Source organism: Pteropus alecto, unplaced genomic scaffold (genome assembly GCF_000325575.1).
Source record: "Pteropus alecto unplaced genomic scaffold, ASM32557v1 scaffold131, whole genome shotgun sequence".
Lineage (NCBI taxonomy): Eukaryota > Metazoa > Chordata > Mammalia > Chiroptera > Pteropodidae > Pteropus > Pteropus alecto.
In genome coordinates this window covers 12,618,902-12,643,078 of record NW_006434709.1, presented here as the reverse complement: position 1 = coordinate 12,643,078, position 24,177 = coordinate 12,618,902, and the positions used below count along the sequence as shown (strand labels likewise).

The window sequence follows — 24,177 nt, the reverse complement described above, 5'->3', positions numbered from 1 at the left end:
CACATATAAATTATATATACTCATATATAAGTTCCTCTTTTTTTTTTCCACTTCATTTTCTCCCACTCCACATAGCTTATCCCCACCGAATCCAAAAAGGGCACAAAGTGAAAAATGTCACTTGTTATTGAGGCAGAACAGGAACTCTGAGTTGCTCATTGAAGAGATAGGGGACAGCTGCCCAATTCTGTATTCATTAACACTCTCTTTCTAGGGTTTTATTATTGGAGAGTCTAATGACTTAAAATTAACCATCCATGGTTCAATTAAAAAAATCATGAATTGATGAATTGGTTTCTAAATTCTCTGTGTTATCGACAAGTTGCTGCATCACTGAAGCTATAAGACATGTCATCCATTATTAACTTTGATGGACTTAAAAAAGATAAATTAGCTCTTTTAGGCAGAAATGAGTTCTCAGAAAGCTGCCCTTCTAAAGTGGACATGGTCTCAATTTTCTCTGAATTTCGGCTCACTTATTTGTTTGAGTTTATTCTGGTTTCACTTAGATTTTATTGATTGTTTAGTAAACATTAACTGACAATAGAGCCTTCTTAATATGAGCAGATAATAGGTAATCAATGAGTAATGCAGTTTAAGTGATAAAATACTTTTGGCAGGAATATAAAATCTTCCATAAGAGCTGTAAATGAATGCTTTAATTTAAAAAAATCAAAATTTACAATGAAAATTTTAGAAAAGAAACCTACCTCTTTAATGTATAAAAAGTTAAATTTACTGTTAAGACAGCAGCAATAGATAGGAACACATAAATAAAACATGCTATTTCTAAGGCACACTTGAAATATAAACATATACATTTAGAACTAAATTAACATCCTCTGAATTCTAGTAGTTTGGGCTAGAATAAGGGTAAAAGTCGATAATAAATATGATTCAAAATAACATTCAGAATTTGAGTTCAATAGTTGATTTATTACAGAGGGAAAATGTTCTTACCTTGGCTTTTGCAAAAGTCCTTTTTCTATTATTCTTCAGCCTAAAACGATCTTTCGTTTCATAATCAGAATCTTATTTTTCTAACATTGTAAGCATAAATTTACCATTCACGACTTCAGTATCTGCTGCAACACAAGGTGTGTTGGGGAAAAAAATGACTTAGGCAAGTTTTTAATACCTCAGATTGGACCCGCCCTTTATCCCACAATCCCTTTTGTGCGTCTCATTATTGATCATATTTATGCTGTTTTTCAAAGCCCAGGAATTACCGGGGCAGTGTTTTATTTCATTGTTTATCTCTTTAGCAAACTATTGCTATCTCTAACTTTCAAAAATGTTTATGACAAGGTGTTTGCTGTTACTTGCACGTAGGAAGGAGTGAAAAGTCTTCCAGTCAGGTCTCATATTTAACAGAAGGTAAGATTTTCTTGCAGAATCAGAGTCTTAGAGAAGGCAGATTTGGGTTGTTGTTTTTACTTTTACCTAGTGCTAATTAATAGACTCATTAATCGGATAAGTAAAGAAAGGATATAGCTTTATGTAAAGTATGCAATACCTCTACTGACCTAGATCTGTTTTCATATCTAGCAGAGATACAAGAATAGAGATATAAAATCGCAGATTGAAAAGGACCTTAAAGATCAACTAATTCAATCCATTTTATTTTGCAGATTGAGAAACAAAGGTAGAAAAGGTAAGTCGCTTGTGTTCTGTCGCTTAACCAGTAAGGACCACATCAAAGTCCCTTGATTACCTATCTAGTGTTTTATGACTGTCAGTAAGACACAAAGCTCTACACAAATGCTAGTGATTACGTCATGGCTTGGATGCCTTCGTGGAGACAACAGCCTGCTAAAGTCCATGTGGATGGGCAAACTTTTCAGTTACAAAACAGAGAGGCATTCTTTATTCTCACAAGGCCCCACTTGATTTGGCCCTGCTTACCACTTTGAATTCATTTCCCGCAGCTCTCCCCATCATCTACCATGCTCCTGTCACACTACCCTTTCTTCTATTCCTAGGAACATCGCAAGCTCTTTCCCATCTTGGCTTTCTTTTCAGCCTGGAATACTCTTCCCTCACATCTTTTCCCAGATGCCTTCTATTCATCGTTTAGGTTTTAGCTCATTTATCTCCCCTTCACCCTGTTAGAGTCTTAAGTTCCATGAGCATTGAGCCTTGCCTCTCCTGTTCATTGCTGTTTTCACCCAGGTCTAGAGTAATGCCTGCATCTAGTGTTATCTCAATAAATACTGCATGAATGAATTTGAGAAAAGATAGCAAGGACAGTGAGAATGGAAGAGGTTGTTGAGCTAGGGGTTGACTCCCTGCTGAATGTGGTATGAAAATCCATCCAGTAGCAGAAGCCAGACTGATGAGAGTGAGAATAAGAGAGCGGGGCATCAAGTTTTTAAGAGAGTGGGCTCAGTTTTCAAGAAGGTTGTCAGTAAGGAGACCGGGGATAATATATATCAATCATAGTTTTATGCTTTTGTCACAAGCCTAATAGGAAACTTCTACTCTTGCAACTTAAGAGTGCCCTCTTGCAGCTCTTTAATTATTACAGATTTGTGGCAATGCATCTGTCTCATTTTCCCAACTATTTGACCTGCCAGAAAACTGAAAGAATGGTTTGACCACAGGATTGTTGTCTGTTTTCATGCATGTCACCAGGGGTATCCTCTTCAGCAGTCGTTTTCCAGATCATCCTTGGGGAAGCACACCTTCCCTCAGCACTTTTTGTGGAGTCATGAAGTCTATATAAAGTACCGGTAGCTTGCCTTTGGATCCCAGGAAACATACTGTCCATCCTTTCCTTCACACTTTTTGAAGCTGCCAAGAGTATTACAGTTACAATTTCTTTTCTTGGATTTTTACATCAGGAGAGATATCATAGTAATACTGAGTGTCAGCATGAGTGGCTTCGAACCATTCCCATTGTGGTCTGAGCCCTTCATGGTCAATTTTTATTATGTTGTTCTGATTCTTGATGTGTGCAATAAGAAACCCTTCATCCCCACTACAGCCAGAAATTTCACACGTAAAAGCCAACCCCTTTAAAGGTGATTTTGGATAGATCTCCGTGTAGTTTCTCTAATGAGTCACTGGTATGAAATCACAGTGGGAAGGAATATCTTGTTTTTGCAAAGATTCTTTTTATTATGAAGCCAGATACTGCTACTATTTCAGGGAAGAAAATATTGCCCTTGTTTCAAATGTAGTAAAACATGTAGCCTCTTGCTCAGCATCAATTACAAATATAGATCCTTTATGGAATCTTTTTCTTTGTGTGTGTGTTCTTCTGTTAGTAATATAGAAAGGTTAATAATTCACGTAGAGACAGTGCTATAAATCAGACAATAAATATTAAGGTTAAAGTGCAAATGTTGTAGTATGACATGATCTGGCTGAGAGTCTCTCAAAGGAGGTGCTGTGGGCATTTTCAGTTAGGTAAGTCTTTCTTGTGGGGAGCTTCCACAGGCTTTGTAGATTGTGGAGAATTCCTGGTCCTGGGATACAACTTCTGGTAGCATCTGCCAGCTATTTTGACAACCCCAAACACTTTCACACATTTGCCATCAACCTGTAGGGGTACATAGTATGTCTCTTGGCCATGACTTAGCTCAGAAATCATATGTACAAATGCCAATGGTGCCAGAGGCTATCCAGATAACATAAATGTGTTAATGTGGACCAGTGTGAGGCATTAGGGAGTGGTGTGTCCTGTGCTTGGTTGCGAGGGAAATGTAAATGATTTACTTAGAGGTGTTCTAAAATCAAAGTTTAATAGACTTTAACTCCTTGCACTTCCTTAGTGTTTCAGGATCACCCCTTCATCCCTTAGTCTTTGCTTTTCCATCTGCCCCTCTTGGTTTTCATCACTTTGATCCTTTCCATTTTGCAGTTTGTATCTTTGCTCTGGATTTATACCTGCAGAATATGAAAGATACTTTCTCATAGTTATATTACGAAAATTAAATTTTCGTAATATAACTGTATTTTAGTGATTTAATGCCACGGTTTTTCTCTTCTGCTCAGCTGTGAGGTTTTTGAGTGTCTTGTCATATTTTGTCCCTGTATTTCTAGCACCTAATGTATCTCTTGACACATTGTAGGCCTACCTTAAATACAAGTTGAATGAATGAATGCATGAAAATTATTTCAGGCCTTTAACCAATTTCGGGAGAATTTAGAAGAGGGACATTGACATTTTAAATTTCCCGAGTTCACAGCTGCTGTCGGTCCTTCAAAGGCATCTCTGGATTTCCTTTAAGTCCTCTGCTAGCACATGGACCAGAGTTTACTTTCATGTCCCTGTATCTGTCCTATTTGTTTAGTAGCGCATTGGTTTTGCTGTACAATTGGAATAATTTTAACCTGAGATTGTAAAAACTTGTTTTATGAACTCTTATTGCCATGCTTTGCCCAGGATCTCATGCTGCTTTCTCGGAGATGTCAGGGCACAGTGGCTTGTGATCATTCTATACTAGTAATGTACTCAATTGCTTGTTCTAGTTCATGGCAGGTGACAAGTGATTGCCTGTACCCCAGGGAGATTTGGCCTCATTGGTGTTGGATGGTGATTTTAGTGGAGCTAAAAACTCCTCCTAAAGAAGGGCCCGATTGGGACCCCTGTATTAGAGGCCTCATAGCGTCCCGGCTTCACTTTTCCTTGCCTTACAGCTGCTTTACCCAGAGCTTGGAACATCCCCTGCCATAGAAGGTTGCCCTGAAATTTATGATGCCCTTATGCTTACTGATCACAATCTTTATGGTCTAGTATTCTTTTCAGTCTACTCTCATCTTTATCCCTGGGTTGCTAATGCCACTGGAAGACCAGTGTTGCCAGAGAGATGGCTCACGAAGTACAACAGAACCCCCGGAACCATCATGTAGCCCCTGGAATAATGCCCAGATTTTCCCTTAAACTCCCTAAGCTGGACTGAGAAAGGCAAGGTAGTTTTTGAAGGTGTTAACCTGCTGCCTTCTCAGATCACCAGAAATCTGACAATAAACTCTTACTCTAAATAGCCCGACTCCTGTGTCAGTCTATTGGTTGAGCAGCACAGGCAGCATGAGTCCTGGACTCGGTTGCCCTCCTGTTTCACGCCCATTCCAAAGTCAAGACTTCCCAGAGTGCATCCTATATTCCCCTTCTTTCCTTCCTTCTTCCCTTCCTCCCTTTCTCTCTCATCTCCCTCCTAATTTAAACCTGTTCCTTTGGGTTAGAATTATCTATGAGAAACTACATTTACTGATTTCCACCATCTTTCTGCCATCTTATTTGGCTATAGCACCCCTAAACAGAGCAGGAAATGTAGCATTCAAAGGTAACAGAGTAAACTTCTCTGTCCCCAAGAGCTTAAGCAACTGGAACACCAAAATTTTATGTAGAAAATCTTTTTACTAGTAGGTTAAAAATTCCCAGATGCTTACAATGTACTTCCTCTTTTCCCATTCATATTATTGTTTCCTGAGAATGCTTTTAAACATAAAGAGATCATATTAATTCACATGCTCCTTTTTCTCCTTGTTCATGGTCTGCATTTTGGGATTTGGTTAGTTTTTAAATAGAGCACACATTTGACCAGCTGTTTGGTTTCCCACAGCCAACATGCACATGCCCAGGGTGTTCCCCTGTGATTTTCAAGGCCTGGCTTTCTTCTGATAAGGCTAGCAGCACACACAGCTTATCCATATCTGCTGTGTTCCTTGAGGTCAATCAAAGCACTCTTTCTTTTGGGACTAATGTGAATCTCCCAGAGAGACACGATTATTGCACTTGAAAAATCTATTGATCTGCAATATGGTTCACCTGGTATTTGGGGTTCTGGGGTAGTTTTTGAAACTGGGAGATCAATTCAGGGGATTCAGAATGAAAAGATACTAGTTAATCTATACTATCCATTTCTGAGTATTTGCTGCTACTACTATTAGAATAGCAGAATGTCAAATTCAGTTGCCACAGAATGTCAACAGTATAGGTCACATAGCATTACTGACTTGATGGTTGAATTCTAAATTCATAGTAATTGTATCGGGCACAGTCACAGATTAAAAAACGATATGTGGAATCATGAGTGTTTCTGTTGGTATGATTTCCCATTTCCTCCTTTTCTTTCCTTAAATATGAGGCGCCTTCTTTTATGTCTCCTCATGCTGATCTGTATAGAAATACGAGGAACAGATGACTTCATGTTGCTGAAAGCAAGAGCATTGGGCTGCCAACTTTTAGAATTCACTTCTCATGTGGTCTATGTTGAAATTTTCAAAAGAGGCTTTGCACTATGACAACATTCTAGTGTTGCCATCTAGACCCAGGCATTGAATATATTATTATGTTAAACCACTTCAATGAACTATCCACCCTTTGGCCCTTTGTTTCAATATATTTTTGTTGAAAATATACCTCTTCCCGCCACACACAGTTGCAAGCCAATCAGCTGGAGTCTTAGTCTCTTACCCTCCTAGTTCTAACTCCCAGTCACAGCCCCTGTTTGCAGTTTGTATCTTTGCTCTGGATTTATACCTGCAGAATATGAAAGATACTTTCTCATAGTTATATTACGAAAATTAAATAAGATAATTCGCAAAGTATCTAGCATAATATCTGGCATACAGTGGACCCTTAAAACATTAGACTAATTTGTATCTTTACATTCTAGAGGGTCTCAAGAGCAATGAAATGAATTAAATGCTGAAGATATTGGATAAGTCTCAGGTTGATAGAATTGAAATTTCATAGGAAAATACTTGGATTTGAACTTTTGTTCCTTATGAAGACATTTTCTGAGAGCTTAAGAGATAAAAACTTGAAAGTTGTTATTCCATTCAGGTATAGGACTAAAGCAATTTTCTGAAGATTATGTGTTTGGGCATTTATTTATTGTTTTTATACTTATATCTATATGAGTATAAAAACAATAAATAAATGCCCAAACATTTATTAGAGAAGGAATCAATAGAACATTCATTAATTGGTAGTCATAGTCTTATCATCTATGAAAGGGGGTTACTAATTGTGACAGTCTCGTGGGATTTGGTGAGGCTCGAATGAAATAAAGTATATAAAGAGCTTTGAATATCACCTAGTACATTGTAAGTGTTCAATAAATACTTGATTAATATTATCAGTATTAATAAAGATCCAACCACAGAGATTGCTGGATTTTCATAAGGAGATTGAAAAGGATAGAATAGATGATCTCTAAGCTCATTCTAGCTATGAAATATACCCTTTTGTAATTTTGATAACTCTAAGATAGTAAGTACCAGAACAGTGTCGAAGCCTTCATTTTTGGACTTGGATAATTCTAAATGATGTCTCTCATTATGAAAATCCACATTTTTAAATCTTAAAATATTGGAGAGCCCCAAGACAAATACTAAGTACTATCTAGCCATTGCTCCTTTTCGATGGTTATAATTTAATGATAAATTATCCTTTTCACTTGCAGAGAGTCAAATCTGTTTTAGAAGTTATTCTGATCCACCACTCCCCCCCGAACTATAATAAAAAACAAATGGAAAGAAAACAATCTGTTTGATTTTTTTCTCCTGATTAGAGAATATGATGGCTTTAGCTGTTTGCAGTGCAAAAGTGCTGATGCAGGAAGGCCTAATTGATTAGAACAATATATGGCTGGTTTAATGCTTTAGGTCAAATCTTTGCGAAATTTATTTTGCTTATGCAAAATTAAATGTGTTGCAAGCATCTTTCCTATTAAATGCCATTTTTTTCTTTTGCTCATTTGGTTCCAAGTTTGACTTGTGGGGATGAAACATGGGTAGTACTGTCACAGATTCGGATGCTGTTTGTAGACAGCAATTAAGTTCTATTACTCTCCTTGCTATTTTTATATTTTGTTAATGTTTCCTTTTGCCATTAGAACAGCTCCTCATTTCTCATTCTTCTATTTTGTAGTCTGCAGGTTGTGGTTTCTTCCTATTAAGAGATAGCTCTCTCTCTCTCTCTCTCTCTCTCTCTCTCTCTCTCTGTCTCTCTGTCTCTCTGTCTCTCCTCTCCTGTCTCTCTCTTTCAGTGATTCGCACTTTCATCACTCTCTGAGTGATACACGTTTTCATCATGAGCTCCCTGGTAAATGCAGAGTAGGGTTATGCCCAACCTGCAGTGACAGTATCAGAGCCCTGAGAGCTAGACACAGTGACACAAAGGAACATTGGCTGCTGTGGTTGTTGTCACCTCGCCACTCTCGAGTGGTGAAAAGGAAGTGCTATATCTCATTCGTTTGACTTTTTCCTCACAATATTGAACATGCTCACAGACATCTCTAGTCTTTTCCATCTACATCTTCCTTTCCACACTCCCATCTGTCGCTAATAATATACAGAGTGTGAAGAAGGCAAAGCTTCTTTTTTTTCTTTTCACCTTCTATTTCTTCTGGCTCCTTTACCCCTTTTTAGAGATACTCTGAGTTGGGCGGGTGGATTGGGAGGAGGCTCACACTCACTCCTGGGTCTCTGGCACCACCACCTCTGCCTACTCACCCCAACTCTCTGGACCCTTTTCTTTCTCAACCAATCAGTATTTATCCTAAGGTGATTTTACCCAGAGGATACAGATTTTAGATCTGCAGATTGTATTTTAGATCTGAGAAAATACTCAGAAGTATTTTCTTTGGCCAGCACAGTGTTTAATTTTTTTTTTTTTAATTATTAGTTACTAAGTTTAACAATCAAGAAATTTTACATAAAGTCCAGAAAATGATATGTGTCTTTGGACCCACCCTTCCTAATGGCAGTCACCAGCTGTCCTCTTCAGACAAGTAGGCGCTGCCTGAATTCACCACAGTCATTACCCATCCTTAAAGCCTTGTATCTGGTCTGCCTTATTATTTGCATTCTTGCCTGGACTCTATAGTCATTTGCTTTTGTAACCTAACAAATTTAATTTCCAGAAGGTCATAATTTGTAAAGCAGCTTAATGAAATACATAACTTTTCCATGTTCACCATGCAGTAAATATCAATATATATGAACTTCCTTTTTTTATGCTGAATTAAGATGGTGAACAAAAATTTCAATCTGATGTACTGCCAGTTTAGACTTGGGAGTATTTCTATCTTTTCTTATATCAATATTTGGATGATATATGAATCTTTGTCTAATTTTTACCTTTTCTTCTTAAAATGTTATAAAAATGAGTAGAAACAATAGAAGTGCTAATGCTGGTGTTATAAAGTTTGAAATCATTCAGTGCAATACTTGTTAGGCTCATTCAGCCACTCACTGGGATTTAAGATGAAAACGTAAAAGAGAATGTGTCAAATGTAGAAAAGATATCAATGAGAACGGAACTGTTCTAAGAGTACATAAGTCTATTGTTCCACTTTTCCTTTTTCTAATCTGCTTGGAGTTTTCAGGAACACTGTGTGCATATAATATATACTGCCTGTATTTTGTTTATTTTTCAGAGTATTTTTAGAGACACAAACGCTTTAACCAAAGAGAACAGATTTAATTGGTACATTTCTTTAGGGTCTGATATAGACCAGTGGGGGAGATATTTTTGGAAACACTTATTGAAAACCTAGTAGGTGCCAGGCCCTCCTGAATTGTCACAGGGGTTTGGGAAGTAGGTATTCATTCTCCCTGTTTAGTAAGGCAGCGCCTTGCTTCGACTGGCCTAGGTCTATTTCCTGACTCCTCCACTGACTTGCTCTGGACTTTGGGCAAGCAATATAACTTTTTTAAGCCTCAGTTTTATCATCCAGGAGATGGTTTGTTGTATCACATGAGGTAATGTATGTTAGCACAGTTAGTGCAATTCCTGGCACAAAATAAGAACTCAACAAATGTTGGCTATTATTTAGAATAGGGTCTTGAAATCCTACCATTTTGAATAGCTGCCTACTCTTCTTCCAGGTAGGGCTACGCTTAGCCTCCCAGAGGCAGAGGTGGATACTTCCTATGTCCAGTGGTCCCCTTCCCCCTTCAAAGGAAATTGCTTGGAACTGGAGATCTGCTTTTTGCCACTCTGATTCCATCTTTAGTTGCTCCTTTTATTACTCTGACCTTCTGCACAGCTTGACTTTCATTCTACCGACTATTCCTTGCTTAAAATGAAATGAATTTCCCCTCTGGCACCCTTCTCCTCAGCCTCCTACCTGTTCTTTCCACATGAAGTTCAAATAATTTCAGTGTTTCAGTGAATTTTTTAAGGTGGTAAACGTGGAACTGGTAGTCCTTAGCTTGGGCAGCAGCTTTAATTAGAGTGACTATGTAGTGTGCTATTAATTAAATGAGAAGTTATTTTTAGATGTATGTATTCATTAGTTCTCACCACTTTCTTCAGATTTGTAAAAACAAAACAAAACAACAAACAGGTTAATATATGGTCTGGTTAGAAGTCATTAACTCTTTATCTTCTTCACCTTTCTCAGCAAAATCACTCATGGGGCTTCTCTGTTGCTAAAAATCTGAGTGAAGGCAGGAAGGACAGACATTGCACTGAGGAAGAAAAGCTGCTTTTCTTCCTGTAGTGCATTCTGTCCATTGATGCCTCCCAAAGACAGCACTCTAGGCTGTGGAGATTTGCTCCAAATACTCTAATATTAGATGCTTTTGAGTATCATTATAGAATTCAGTTCTCAGAGCTATTGAGCCATTTTAAAAGCACAGAGCTCTGCTGTCTGTTGGGAAATGATTCACCTTTCAGGCCACACTCTGGCAATTTTATCCCCAGGGCTATCTCTAATGTCTTGCTGTAGATTGGATCAAATTGAACCTAAAAACGCTCTTATAAAATGTTATGTAAGATTATACCAAGTAAATATATGTATGTGATCATACATGTATATGAGCCATATATGTACTTTAAAAAATACATGAATCTTCAAAAAAAGATACCTCCTATATGATTCTATTTATATAACACTCTCAAAATGACATTATAGAGGTAGAGAAAAGATGAGTGGTTGCCAGGTGTTAGGGACAGGGTGTGACTAGGAAGGCATAGAAAGGGAATGCTTTGTGGTGATGGATCAGTTCTGCACCTTGATTGTTGTGGTAGTTACACAGACCTTTACATGTGCCAAAATTTCATAGAACTAAACACATGATTACAAAGAAAGAAAGAAAAAAGAATCCCAGCAAGATAATTACTTGTTATATATTAAGTCAAATATGCATAAATACAATAAATAAACTAGGAAGCAAATTAAACATGTATTGCTAAGATTTGGAGTAGACTTATTAGCTGTAGCTGGACTGGCAAATTAACATGGTCATTTAATAAAATCATATTTATACTCAGTGTCAGTTGAAATAGGTTCACTGAAGTCTTCTGCTTTATTATAGTTTTTAGTACCTATTAATGAATAATTGTGCATTTGAATTCCCTACAACTATGTTATGATTTCAGTACCTTGCATTCTACTTTAGGCTTAATCAATGATTTCAAGTGGCTCTTCCTATGATCAAGGCATAAAAATCTTAAGTTAATAAAAGGTTTCTTTCTTTCTTTCTTTCTTTTTTTGCATTAGAATGGAACAGAGCTTTAACACATGAGTTTATAAATGCTCATTCTTGTTGTGGACATTAGCCTCTGTGTGGTCAGTCATCAATAATGTAGAATTTATGGGAAATCTCTCTTTTTTCTCTATCCCTTTATCACCATCACCCCACCTCGATACTACTATTGACTCTGATTGATTTTTAGGAGTGTGGGGGTAACTGAGAAGACCACCTTTCTCTCTGCTGCTGACTCTTGATTTTCTTAGAAACATTAACTCCTTATACACACTCAGTCTTTATAGATTGTGAAGAGTTTAAGCTTATTTTGTGGGACTCCAGCCCCACATACACTTTGTGTATATTGTCTCTTTTTAATGACCCTTCACACAAAATTCCCCGTGCCTTCATGGAGCTGGGGTCCTATGTCTTATAGTGGAAAATGATCTGATAAATAAATAACATGACAACATGTAAATCGTCTATTGGCAATTCCATCTTAGGTGAGATTACCAGAAAAAAATTAAAGCAATCTATTGCAGTAATTTATTTAAGCAATTCTTATATTTAAAATGTCAACACTTAAATATGCCTGGAACAATAATAAATAACTTATTGATATTAGAAAGAAATTGGAGCAAAGCCTAACCTAAAGAAATGAATTTCTAAAATATAGTAGAATAGTAGTCACTATGGCACCTGGGAAGGAAAGATGAGTTTTTTGGGGGGCTGCATGCAGTTGGCTATTTTCATGCTGTTAAAGTTATGATAATCAAGTAATTGATTAAATCAAGCATAAAGCTTTTCTTACCTCTGTTCAATATGTTAAAAATATAAAAAGTATGTAAAATAGACTTTGGATAAAATATGTTTGCAAATCTCAGCATCTCTACTAGATTTTAAGTTTTCTGAGAGCAGGGGCTATGTCTGTTATAGCTTTGCGTCTTAGTATTATTTAGTAGATACATAATATATTTAACATATTTAATAGTAGATATTTAATAAAGATTAGCAGATTTATTTATTTATTTATTTTTAGGCAAGGCAACCCTTGGTTGACCTCACAGATTGCAAGGACCTTGTCAGCTTACAATCCCTTATTTTTTATTTTTTACGCCTACAGTATCTGGTCTTCCGAGGTGGTCTCCCTCGTACTAACCAAGTACTAACCAGGCCTGACCCTGCTTAGCTTACGAGATCAGATGGAATCGGGCTTGTTCAGGGTGGCATGGCCGTAGACAAGATGAGCAGATTTAATGAGTATTTTGATATCATCAAAAAATGTAGATGCAAACATACTATTGTACAGGTGATAACAATCACTGATTGCTATATTCCTGTTCTCAGATCCTTTATTCTCCTTAAGTAATATAATTTTCAGCAACAATATAGCATTAATTGCACTATATTTTTTGCCTTGATATTCTTTAAGAGATCACTTGGGATATTACTGTCAAAACTATATACATGTATAAAAAAGTTCTACTTTATGTCCATTTCTCAAACATCCTTCCTTGCTTAAGAAGAAAACATCTGTGCTTTGGGAAAATGCCAGTCTGTTCTATAATGGGCATCTACAGTTCTTGTTCAAAGAGAAAATTTAATATTGCTTTTCAACAAAAATAACAGATGGCTAATATACAACCCATATCATTATCAATAATGTTTTTACTACGTTTCTGGGTTTATATTTCCAAATTTCATTCCCAGGAGTAGAAAAACAACCATATCTTATTCTGTTCTAAAAATATTCCTAAACTCTGAATTCTAAAACTATTGAGGAAAAATATTTTAATTTTTTCCATTTTTATTTTTTAAAAATCTGTGTCACAAAACAGTTCAGCAAACTTTCTGTAGAGGGCCACACAGTAATTTTTTTTGTCTTTGCAAGTCAGTTTATTTGAACTATTCAGTACTTCTCATGCTGGGCAAACAGCCATAGACAATAGGGAAACAAATGGGTGTGACTGGATTTAGCCCACAAGCCTTAGTTTGTTTACCCCTGCTATACACAGTATTAAAATAATGCCAACTAAAAGAACAACAAAAAATATTTTTGCTTTATTTTGTGGAGAAAGCTAGTGCTATGGAGAAGATTCACCAGGAAGCACTACTGAGATCTCAAAATGTTGAAAGTAACAAATGTTTAGGAGGAGATTAATAATAAACCCGTGGAATCTGCCATGACGAGTACATAGAGTTTGGCACTAGCTTCAAGCAGAAAAACCATGTCCTCTGGTGCCCAGGTGAAAGGATAATAACCCCGTGTTAGTGATATCATCAGTCGGTAAATGTCCGTTGGTGCTCCCCCAGGGCGATGTATGTAGAACAGATGGTTAACTAGCACAAAGCCAAAAGCTAAGAAGTTTTCAATTGGTTGCTCATTACCACCTCTTTGATACTAAAATGGGTATCGAATGAGTATCAAAATGGGTTTGATGAGCTCTCAATTACGATATTAGATAAAGGAAAGAAATAGCAATCTATTGTTCTTCCATTTAGACCAATCTAAATTGATTATTCTCCTCATCTCCCATTTACCCTGCCATGTGTCTCTCGTAAACCATAATTTCAGGAGTAAAAGTATTTATACATTTTTGCTGAGTTCAAGGATTTAATGTGCTGAGCAATATATCATTCAAGGAGCTGACCTGCAATTTTCTGATTGATAATGGAAATGTTAATGTAATGTGAGCCTTCTTATTTTTGGCCTAAAGCGAGCTAATAACTGGAATCATAATGTTGTGCCTATTAAGTGTGCAGGCAAAAGGGAAGGTGCAGAAGTTGAGGTCTATTTTTCAAGTTAATTATAATATTGGAAAAATGAATTAGAAGGAAGGAAAAATCCAATTTCATACCCTTTTGCTGAAAAAGGAGCAATGGAATAACCAATTTCTGAACTCTGTAATGCTATTCTTTAGATAAGTTTATTGCAGAAAGTTTTACTCATTAATCCATGTCTTTTGTTTATTAGTGCAATACTTGCTACTGTGAAATCTAAGATTTCACTGAATGAAACACACCGTTTCTGTGGACTTGCTGTCAATCTCTCTACCCTGATGCCCTTCCATAGCTACGGCATTCCGTAGAGCAGTCACTCAGTCATCTCAGGCCTTCCAGCTCTGTGCCTGCAGGGCTCATACAAAGTCTGAAGGAGAGTGAGAGGAATGATGAAAAAGGAACCTACGTGTGGTGCCCATAAAGTGCCCACAGAGGCAGGTCTGTGGCATGTGTTCTTACAGGAAGAGTGTCACCCTCCCAGGGAGTTGTGGTGGGCGATCAGTGTTTGAGGGACACAAAAATCTGAGGCATGACAGTGGCTCCAAAGAGTTACAGAACACAGATGTATAGTATACTTGTAGCATTAAATTGTCAAGGAGGAACAATTAGAAAAAAAGTTTAAAAAGACTTCTTAGAAGAGTGACAATGAAAAAAGGTTTACATATACTGCTCTGTGAGCAAGAAGCAGTATTTAGCCTTTTCCTCAACCCTTCCAAATCACCTCATTTGATCAAGTGAACAATGGACACCCACCCACTTGCTTGTGGGTGGTATCTAAGTTCCAGAGGTGTTCTGGGTTTGCCTCTATGTGGACAGGGGAGAGGCCTGGGTGACTCTCTTCTCCAGCAAACCTAATCCCCAAAGCTCTGGCCCTTACTTAGTGTCTGATTCTGGTTCTCCAGACTCAGATGCGGTAAGTGGGAAAAACCAGTCAAATACTTGTTGCAGTGTTTTGAGTTACTGTCCAGAATGGCATACATTGAGTTATTTTTAAGGAGAGACTCTAAAGACTTGAAAATCTTGGGATTATTTTTATGCTGGCCAGTTTTATTGTCTTTATGAGAAAGGATTGGGTTTTTCTTTTCCACTTTTCCTCTAATTTAAACTTAAACTCTTCAAATGTCGGAATTCCAAACAACAGTCCCCTTCTCTGTTCCGACAGGGGAGAGGGAGAATGAAACACACAGGTAGTCTTTCCTTGGTTCCACCTTCTCCCTCTGTAAGGACGATGAGTTTAAGTGAAAACCGAGTGCCCTGGAAGAGTGAAGACATTTTCTTGATCCCATCTCCTTTGCTTATATCATCCCCAGCTCTCTGTTTCTGCGGTAAAACAGCAGCTGTGTAGTGTGGACCTTGAACAGCTGAAGATCCAATTAACACAGTCTCAGACTGACATGTTCACGCTCAGAAACCTCTTTGGAGACAGGCTACGTGGCAGTTACTGAAAGGATATTCTCACCTCTGGGGCTGAGCTCTGTCAGTCAGGAATTGATGAAAAAAAAAAAGCAATGGTGAAATTTGGGAAAGACATTAGAGTCTAATGATCCCTTTCTTTGTCATATATTTTTGCAGAGTGAATTCTACAGAATGGGAGAAGATTAATTTAAGGTCAAGCAGATCTTTATCAGTGCCAAGCACTGCTCCCAGCATTATCAAGAAGTAAAAAGCCGGCTGAGTGTGAAGGAGATAAGAAAATATAAGCCCAACTGCAACAAAAAAGCAGAAGTTGAGTGTCACAAGAAAGGCACAAAAAGTACTGTGGGTAATCAAAGAATAATGGATCACATCTAATTGGAAGGACGAGGAGAGGCTACCTGGAAGAGGTGATGTGTGAGGTAGGTCTGTAAACATGGGTAGGATCTGAAGGCAGGATGGTGGGATATATATTCCATGGGGAGGGGAGGATGTGATCAGAAACTCAATGCTGGGAAAGCACCAGGTGTGTTAAGGGAACAAGCAGCTGCTTTTTAAACCAAGAAGTTAAAGGTGATGTTTGAGAGTTTCCTCTAGAGGAGGGCAGAAACTGCCTTGTAAATGGAGAGGAAGTGGGAGCAGAGATAGCAGATGCTGTGAGGTTAGATGGCTCTTTAAAAGGCCTGGAATGCAGTTTAAGGCCAGAGCAGCTCAGTCTGCAGTGACCCCCACATGTGAATCTAAATTTTGAAGGGTTGTATGAGCTGGCTCCTTTGATGCAGGGCTAGACATCTTGGTGTCCCTGTGAGAAACCCAGCAATGGAGGGATGCAGAGTAGAGCCTCAGAGGAAAGGGCTTTTTTCTCTGTCATTACTCAGAATTTGGTGGTTTTCTCTCAATCCAAGAGGAAGTCTGGAGGAAACGTGTAACTCAGGTTGGATGGAGAAGTAACATGTAACTCTGGTCTTGCTGGAGAAGTAAGACTCATCCCCTGGTTTTATTGGGTGCCATAATCAAGGTCCTGACTTCTCTGAGCTTCCTTTTCCTGGTCTGGTGGATGGTTCTATTACCTTCCCTAGGTACCCTAGATCCAGTTAGGATCTAAAGTGATTATATCTATGAAAGCATTTTGAACATTTTTATTTCTAATGTATTATGAGCTGGTAGTTTTGATTCATAGATTATAAATTGTTTTTATAAACTCTTTGCTCCATTGGTTTAAAATATAGAATCTGAGCTTTTAGAAGTCATCATAAACTCACAGATCAATAGAATGTAAACATTAAAAGGGACTTCAGTACCTTCTAGTTCTCCTTGGTTGCTGAATGGCAGTTCACCATAGTGATAAAGAGTGTAGATTCTGGAAATAGATTGAGTGTGTCTAAATCTCATTTTTGCTACTTTGGGCAAGACTTTGGGCAAGACTATTTTAACCTCTCTGTGTTTCAGTTTACTCATCTATAAAGTAAGGGTGAAAAATGCTCTGTATCTCTTCTATCTCATAGAGATGTTGTGAGGATTAAGTGAATTAATATGTGTACAGCCCTGAGAATTTGCACACAGCACGTGCTATAAGCACTGTTATGGCTCATTCTACTGACTCATTTTTCAGATAAGGAAACAGTTCTGGAGAGGCACAGTGACTTGCTCAAAGCATTTATTTGCTCAGTGGCAGGGCCAGGACTAGAACATGTTTACATGACTCCAGGTCAGTGTCTTTCTACTGCCTCCCACTGTCCCCTGTTCATTCAGTCAGCAAGATTTACTTTTGATGAAAATTTTAAATGAAGAAAAATCTGTCAAAATTTTTCATTTATCTTTAAGGGGGAAAAATTATGTATCTTCAGGGAGAAGGAAGAGCCCTTCAGTAAGAACTATGTAAAAATCTGTCTTACACATAGATTAGCACTGCATAAATTCCCTGAGAGTCCTTCACACTGAATCTACTCCCTGTGGCTGTCTTTTCTCATTCACCTGAGGCACTTACATTACACCTGCTAATCTAGGTTTTTGGCATATTGAATGAAAATTACACAATATTCTCCCTGGGCTATTTGAAGAAAAAAATTGCAGACTGTTGCCTTGAGTATAGAGTCTATATTTCTTCATACTTGTATTCTAGGCATCTAGCACAGCATCTAATAGAGACCCAGTAAATGTCCACAGAATTGACGTGGAACAAAATAGTGTTCAGCTGGTGACAAAATAGTGTTCAGCCGGAGAAAAGTTTTGCTCTTGCAACCTCATTGTTGCCTACTGAAGACATTCATTTCATATTGTTTTTACCCTGTCCTGGGACTCAAACAAGATGTTTGAGGGACTCATTCCTGGGTCCTGGGGAGAGACTCTTGGGATCTCAATTTGTGAATCCATGAAAGGGGAATAATAATATGCACGATATCTTGCAGATAAGTGAGTATCTCTTGGCAAAATGCTTAACCAGCAGAGGCATGGGCGATTTGGGACACAGTAAAAGAGCGAGGAAGCACCACCTAGCAGCCTGCACCTGGTTGGACAGGGAAGTCAGCCTCAGAGTGAGTGTGAGAACACTGCACAACCACAGAGAAGAGGGGCTTCAACCTTTCCATTCCTTAGGGGCTCAGGAAGGGCAGGTGGCCAAAAGGTCCAGGATCTGGAAGAGGCATATCCCTGTCCTGCTTATCCCTGTGCCAAAGAACAGGCACATGAGGAAGAATCGATTATGATTGTGAAAATTCCTCTATGTTGAACCTTTTAGTAACACTTTCTCTACAAAATGGGAGAGAAGCTTGCTATAGGACAGAGAACACAATGGGTCCATATTTCAAGAGGAAATAAAAGAGCTTTAAGAAATAGTAAGAAGATAAGGGCAAGTGCTTAAATTTCTTGCCTAAATATGAAGAATGTTTATGTCCATTTTGAAATGAATAAAAGTGTGTGACCTGTTTTGTTGCTGGAAGCTTTGACCTAATACATTCCAGATACTTTGCTTTCAACTTGTCACTGGCCCAGAGCACTAAAGGGTGATCTGGCAGGATCTAGGAAGGTGTTACTTACTTCTATATCTCCCTCACCAAAATCTGAAACACTTGCAATGCCATCATTAGAGATATGTTGTTTATGCCTATTTTATCGAGGTATCTTTCTTAACAGATATGGGGAAAATATGGTCTTTTAATGTTAAAACCCACATATGAGAGGACTCTGGGGGAGCTGGGGCATCTGGAGAAGATGGGGAAGGGATCAGAAAGGGGAGAAATTATGTAAAAAAACAAACAAAAAACTTTCTTTACATTTACCTCATTTGAACCTGTCACTCTTCCTAACACTTCTATTAAGTCCCAGCTAACTAGGCTAGAATTAGCTTTAGGAATTGACAGTTCTGCCTTCATTAAATTCCATTGGTCAGGGAGCCCTGAACAGAGAATACGATTGGTCCCTTCAGCTATAGTCTGGATCAAGGAAAGGGCAATTTCTTTTACCAGTGAGGGGCACTGTTGTCAACCAGCTGTGGGAGAGTGCTAGCTCATTCCCTCCCTTCTCTCACCTGGTTATATGCAGCCAGGTCACATGCCTCCTTAGATTTATCTCCTTTTTGAAATATCGTCTCTGTCACTGATCATTCCACCTCTAGAACTGTGTTCTATGCATCTTGAAGACTTCAGGAATCTCTTCTAAAGTAAAATGTCCCTAGTTGTGGTTATACTTTGTTTTACTTTCTGTTATTTCCTTAATGATCAATTAATACTAGCATATTTTAGTTGATGGTCATTGAGAACAAGATTATTTTTGAAGATTCTGATACCAAAATGTTTCTCTTTCAAGAATGATAGCATGAGGACTTTGTAAAGATGTAGAAAGGACAAAGTAAAGTGAAAGAAAATAAAGTGAAAAAATAGAACTTGCCAAGATAAATACTGACAGTAACTATGTAATTAATTGTTCTACATAAAAGAGTAGTGTAGAGGCCCCAGAATTTGTAAATGGGAGTAATTTAAGGCTTCAAATTTTTAAAAAGTTGCTATTTAATAAGATTCAGTATTTAGATGCATTTTCTACATTTCATTGTACAATTTGTATGTGATATACATAATAGATATACAATATAGAATATATGTTTTATCAAATGTATTTATTTAATATTTAGATGTAGCAGAGGATAAAATATAGAGCAATTCCTGAAGGAATTAAATTTTAAATCAACATTTCAAAGAAGCAGGAATTGGAAGAAAGGATGGCATAAGTCTTGGGAGGATGAAGTTATACACAGGAGGCTCCCGACTGCGTGACTAAGTTGGTGTGGCCAGTGGGGGGAGGCTGAGATGTGAAGTTTAAGACAAGTTGGGGGACCAACTGATGAAGCAACCTGGAAAGGTAGACTTGGGAGGTGGGTCTGGAGGATTTCCCAGTAAGCTTGTGAGCAGGACACTCAGCATGAAGGGTGTGAGAGAAGGGCTGGAGAGGCAGTTAAGTCAGTGCTATCGAAGAAGACAGAGGACCGGAGGAAAATAAAAGTTCCTGGCTTCTCTCAGATCACACATGGATAAATCTGAGAAATGGGCAGAAACACTGTTTCCACCTCTCTCTTGGGGAGGGGGCGCTGAGGGGTCTACTCTCAGTTTCCCTATGCTTTCTTATCAAGGTAACTTTTTGGACAAAAATGCTAAGACTCAGGGGGATGGTTCCCTCTGGCTAAGGCTGCAGAATGCATTATGCTGCTCTTTCAGATGACCTTAGCCCCTCTCTCTGCAGGGGCTCATGCTATCTTCTGTTGAGATGAACCATCAGTAAAGCCATCATGTCCAGAGAACTGAAATTTCTTTGACTGTTAGTAAAACAATGGCAGATGCATCCATTGGGCTGGTGGCTGGCTCCATTTTTGGAGCCCATAACAATCATTTAAAAAAAAAAATTCCAGATTGAAATAAAGAATGAAAATCTCAAAGTGGCTCTTCAAATGAGTGGGCAAAGTGTTTAAGTATTCATTTTCAAAAGATCCGCTCGCCCCCACATTATTTTAGAGTCTGTCTTTTTTTGAGAACAAAGAAGCGAAGAGAAGAAACTGATTTTTAATCTGACTTAACTCTTAGTTCTGAGGGACAAGGCCACAACTGGTGTCTAAGGGGGAAAAATAGAGCCCCAGATGCTGCATGGAACCAGGAAATCTTCCATTTTCTTCTTGGTCTTAAAGGACACACTCTCAGGAAAATGATTGAAGCCTGGGAAATTATGAATATGAGATTAACAGAATAAAAAAAAAACCAACTAAACAGCTGCAATTTTCTGCCTTTTTTTTTTTTTAAGTTTAAGGGATAGGAAACATTTTATGCATTGGATTTTCCAATTGATTCCAAGAGTATATTATGCTAATAATAGTAGCTTTACAAAATAAAAAGGCATTTGGCTTTCTATTCTGAATTTCAGGCATGGAGATGCATTGCCACTGTTACATCATACTTATTTGATCTGATAAAAGAAAAGAAGATTGAACATTAAAAGCTGAAGGTCATCCATACAGTTGTCCCAATAGCAATCTGTGTACCTTTAACCCTGTGGAGAAAAAGTAATTACCCTTTGGCTTCTGGTGACCTCAACTAACCTTTGTTGAAGGGCCAGAGAAAATAAAGGCTGACCATCAGCCTGCCCTGGCTGCCCTGGGCTTAACCTGCTGTGTGAATGAAGAACAACCCAACAATAGGATGAGAGGGTGTTGCCATGGAAATAGTCCTGAATGAAGGAGCAAAAATCAGAAATTTATCACAATTAATTGTTTTATTAAGAACCTCCCATCTTTTGGATTATTCCCTGGGGAGGAGGGAAGATGTGTTCTCATTTAGATTTTATGAGAGAAAAATTCTACTCGACTAAATGAAGCGCCCATACAGGAAAATCACCTAAGTTGTGGCTGGAACAAGACAGCTTTTTGAGAGATGAAAAGATTTAGATCTCCATATAATCTATAAAGATGCAAATGTAGAAACCTCATGCTACCAAGCGATTCAGGGAGGTGTGGGTTTGGGCATCTGTCTTTTCAGATTTTCAGTAGACTGTCGCCTGTGCTCCTATGCTCTGGTAAGGTCTAGAAAGTACAGGAATCATATTAACTGTCAGTGAACAGAAACACAATGTCACATCTCGTTGTCCTTATGTAACCTTTCTGTTAAATAGATCCAAATCCTATGCGTTTTTAAGGTGAGCTCGTTTAGATTAGAAAATAGAAACTTGCCATCCAGTTCTGTTCAGATTAAACTATACTAACCTAAGATGCTCTGCTGCTATAGACTAATTGAAGGAAAAACAAATAAAGAGAGTGAGGGACAGTTCTTTCATGGAGAACCTACAGGTTACCTCTTAGGTATAAACAGACTTACTTAGAAGTAATAATATTTATTTTTAACAGTAGAGTACTTTAATTTATATTCATTTTATTTTTTATTTTTATTTTAATGCAAGGATGAAATTAGACTTTAGGAAGTAAAAATGTTGTTCTTGTTCATTCTTTTATTTATTTTTATTAAGTGGATTAATGAATTGTTAAGTCACAGCAATGTGAAACACTCATTTGCTATATTTCCTAAATAGTGAGTTATTTATGTTAATCAGTTTTTAAAATAATTTGAGGTACTAAAACAAAGCAGGCGGTTAAGCTCAGATATTGATTTTCTCTTTAATGGGTATTTCATCAGTGAAATTATAACCACTGATAAAGGAGAATAAACTATAGCAGGTGTTCACTGAAGACCCTGTTCACAGTGAGAAGATTTGCTTTTTTGTCACCATGTAAGTTGTCAGCATGAGTTTCATTTATGCCTATTACCTCCAGATGTTTATAGAAAATTTATATTATATTGGGGAGAAGGATTATTTGGCTTTCATTAGAACTTGGAAAGTTATGTTTAATAGACATAAACTTTTTAAACAAAAGGATGCTGTTGGCCCTCTGTTAACTAACAATGAAATCCAGTTCTTGGGCTTCTTGTTTATCCACCTCCTGCCTGCAGTTAGTTTATCACTCATTTTGTATGCTTCGTCTATTGCTGGGGCCAGGATTCTCTATGTGCTGACACGTCAAGTACCTGTGGTCATAGAACCCATCTCAAATAATATAATAGACGTGGCTAGACCCATTAAACACTCTCTCTGGCCTTTGGCAGGCTTTTAGTCTTTTTCTCTGCTACAGATAACAGTTTTCTTAAGTGGCAGCAATACAACTCTAAAAATAAACCTGCAACAAGGTCCTCCTTGTGCTTACCTTATAGTTTAGGAGCACCTTACTTGTGATCATGCTTCTTCATTTCCATGTGCTTTAGTTTTTGGGTGAGCCCATACCTGCTTGTAGGGTGTTAAGAACATTCGTTCTGGCTGAGAGACCTGCAGCGTTGAGCTCAGTCTTCAGGGCCATCACTATATTTGGACCATCTCCAGGTTTTCTGTGTTTATTAACCCTCAGCTGGACAGCTTGTCTGAGGCAGCAGAACCCAAAGTGAAAACGGTAAGAGGTTTCTGTTGTTTTACCTGTTCGGGCCAATAGAAGAATAAGAGGGAGAATGATGATCAAAATCAAAGTGTAACAAACAAGACTCATCTGTTCTTATGTAGAGACAGCAGATATCTACTCGGTCTCTCCTATTCAAAATGATTATGCATAGTTTCTGCTGGTTTGGGCAATCAGTTCTGTATTACAATTACTAAAAGATATTTCACTACATATAGTTTACATGTGAAGTGTATTTTTATTACTCTAATTTTGTTTAGAGGAAAGACATCATATTTATTTATTTAGTTTACATAGAAATCTTCTCAAAATAATTTTACAAGGAACAGGATAGATGAAATCATTCAATGACTAGATATTTAAATGAAGAGATGAGAGTATTTACTGATTTATAACTAATTGTGCTTTGATTTAACAGCTCTTCAATAATACCCATAAAATATAGTATTAAAGTATGAAGTCATTTAAAAAATGAGGACTGCTGAGAATAGTTCTTTATAGTTTTCTAGTTATCTACTCTTCTAATCCTTAATCCTATGTATGCACACTTAACTACTAAATAAACGAACTATGCAATGTAAATGAGGAACTAAATACAATATGCCAAAAACAAAAAAAGATAATTATGTACTAAATTTAAGAAAAAGTTAAATAATAAAAATATATGTGGAAAAATGCTAAAAATTGCCATCCAGTACACTCTAAGTATACGTACTAAAAACTAACATGAAATTTTGTTAAGGAGTTTAAGATAATTTTTATAGGGTTAACATATATATTTAAAAACAACAGAGCATTTTGTCAACAGAGGTAAATGTACTTTGTATAAGGTAAACATACATATTTTTAAAATAACATGGCATCCTGTCAGTTGAGTTTACAACAATGTTGAGTTGAATGGCTACTTTCAACCAAAGTGGGGGAAAGCTATTTTAATAGCTTATGGTGTTAACACCACCATTTCCTAATTAAACATACAATTATGGCATGGCATTAGTTTGATATAGTATTTAAAATATGTTTTTGAGTATTATATGCAGTGTAATGAATCATATATAGAATACAGGATACTGTAG

General features: G+C 37.5%; 1 long non-coding RNA gene across 2 annotated transcripts in view; it reads left to right on the top strand.

Moving 5' to 3' along the window:
• Positions 1-15,790: 15,790 nt before the first annotated feature.
• The window catches only part of LOC112477890, a 76,333-nt gene continuing 67,946 nt past the window's right edge, over positions 15,791-24,177 (top strand). For both annotated transcript variants that reach the window (XR_003045618.1, XR_003045617.1), the window contains exon 1: positions 15,791-16,049. This is a non-coding gene — a long non-coding RNA (uncharacterized LOC112477890). The remainder of the gene's footprint in view (positions 16,050-24,177) is intronic.